The sequence below is a fragment of the Diadema setosum genome, chromosome 17 (assembly GCF_964275005.1).
Source record: "Diadema setosum chromosome 17, eeDiaSeto1, whole genome shotgun sequence".
In the NCBI taxonomy this organism is placed as follows: Eukaryota; Metazoa; Echinodermata; class Echinoidea; order Diadematoida; family Diadematidae; genus Diadema; species Diadema setosum.
Window position 1 is genome coordinate 27,773,221 of NC_092701.1, and position 2,559 is coordinate 27,775,779.

General features: G+C 38.8%; 1 non-coding gene across 1 annotated transcript; it reads right to left on the reverse strand.

Annotated features, from left to right (window-relative positions):
* Window positions 1-333: 333 nt before the first annotated feature.
* LOC140241304 (U6 spliceosomal RNA) lies at window positions 334-447 on the reverse strand. The gene has a single exon (XR_011902079.1). It is a non-coding gene; the product is annotated as a U6 spliceosomal RNA (small nuclear RNA).
* Window positions 448-2,559: the final 2,112 nt, after the last annotated feature.

Consider the following 2,559-nt stretch of genomic DNA (forward strand, 5'->3'; position numbering starts at 1 on the left):
GTTAATCATATTGAAAGCTTACAGTGCGGAAATCCGGTTGTATTTTATTTTTATTTTAATTTATTTCTTTTTTTCGGGGGGGGGGGGGGGCGTACTGTATTACTACGCTGTAACAATTATTCTATACCATCACTGCTATACAATACTACTACTAGGCTTACTATTACAACTACTACTACACAACTAATGTTACTATTATCCCATATAAGCCTACTGCTTTTACCGATACAAGTGTTAGTATTACCAGTAATGCTATAAATACCATCTTGTAGAAATGATTATTGAGATACCCCTCCCCCCCCCAAAAAAAAAAAAATAAAAAGAATAAGGGGGAAAAATGTGGAACGCTTCACGATTGTGCGTGTCATCCTTGCGTACAGGGGCCATGCTAATCTTCTCTGTATCGTTCCAATTTTAATAGGTGTGAACAAGATTTCTCCCGTTCACACCAACGCAAAGTAGCTCAGTGTTATTTAAAGAAGCCAGATAGCGGGAAACTTTTTGCCGTGCTTATTGCCGAGCGCGTGCTGGCGTAGAACGTTGACTCAACGTTTGGATCACCACGCACGTCCGCAATGCTGTGTGGCGGAAGCGACGTTGGATCGTGTGTGTGTGTGTGTGTGTGTGTGTGTGTGTACGTACGTGCCTGCGAGCGAGCGAGCGTGTGTGTGTGCATTTTTGGTTTTTAGGTAGTTTGTATTACATCCTGGCACATATGTATGTTTGACCAATGGGATTACATGTACTTGAATTTGGAACACGTGATCGAGAAATGTTGTTCTCCCGACATCCATATGACGTGGTACTATCACAGGCAATATGCGATATAGTTCTTCGTTAGCATTTCTATACCATACCCACGACTGCAATCAATAAAGATATCGTTCGCATCTATCGGTCACGGCCAAGTCCAAACAAGTTCTAGAGGCACAAATTCGTTCATATCGCACATATCGATATATCGGTATTGCTTGATTATCGTCTTAAATCTAACTTTAGTCCCGTGCATTTGACTGCTATGGACTGCAACTGTATCGCCTGTGTTGTAATATTCAGCACGATTATAAGATAGATATCTACTTGTCGGATGGAATACATTTTTATCAAATCTCAAGTTTTCGTAAACATCATTTTTCATCTAAACCTGTATAACTATTGAACCATTTCTTATTTCAGTTCATAATGTATCAATTTTCTATATTCACTCTCTCAATATAATATATCATAGTTTTTAGTGCGCATTTACACAACGAACATTACTTTCAATATAATATTGATGGTTATGAGTAGATTTTTTTTTTTTTGAATGAAAACACAATGGGAAGTGGATCTTCACAGGCTACCAATCAATGAGCAGTCGAACGCATCTCCTGTGTAGATATTCATTTGCACGAATGACCAATCAGGTTTTACTACATCGGCTGCGGCCAATCGGGCGCTGAGGATAATAGACAGAATACAATCCCGATAGTGTAATAAAGCGGGAATTTCAGTGCGGCTGCACGTTGTTGGGAGAGAGGTGAGGATGATGGGGTTTCCTGGCGCGAAGGTAGAGGAATTGTCTGGGTCGGGAGAATGAAATTTCGCTGATTCTTTGGAGACTGTGTTTGGGCAACCGGTTTACGTGTGTGCAATGTATGTATCAAGTGGTGATCTTGTATCCCCCCCCCCCCTGTCCTTTATGGATCACACACAGAATGGTGAAATTGCGCGGTCTTTTTTTTCTTTTCAAACGCATTTATGTCCCAACCCCAAATCCTGACACCATTATTCAACTGATTATTATTTTGAAGTCATTCAACCTTAATAACATGTCCTACAGTTGAATAATAGAAAGACAGATTATTTGTTATACATGTTATAGTTGTGTACACAGTCGGTAGGAAGCTGTGGGATGATGACATTGTCGGTTCAATCGTTTGTGTGTTTATGCCGGCTGCAGACGTTGGTGAGGCTTCTTGATTTGGTGGGTTTCCATTGTTTCCTCTTTTTTTTTTCTTTTTTTTTTTCTTGTCGGGCTGGTTTGTGGCTGCGCTGAAATACCTGTAGAACAAAAGTAATGTTCGAGGATAGTGTTTGAACAGTTTTTTTCTTTCTTTTCATTTTTTGGCAATGGTGGTTAATGTATCGACATATTGCCTGTTGAGAATGATAAGAGCGTTAAGTTGTCACTTAACCCAGTTAGGTATATATAGTTATACGTCGGCTTTCATATTGTTTCTCAAGTTTTCAGTGACGTTTTTTATTTTGTTTGTTTGTTTGTTTGTTTTTTGTTTTTGGCTCAGTAGAGAATGGGGTATGACAGGTTTGGTCGCAGCCGCCGAGGAAATGACTTTCGTTGTGTATTTTTCTCTCAATACCGGTTCTTGAAATTATTTTGGTGTGTGAAAACCGAAGTTTGTATATAGGTATTGTGAATCGTTGATTCTGGTGCGTGAAAACCGAAAATTGTATAAAAAGGTATGTTAAACATTGATTTTATTTTAGGTTTCTGATTGGTATATAGTATTAACATCAAGGTTATTTATTTGTAAGTACAGTAAGATGAATGCAATATAG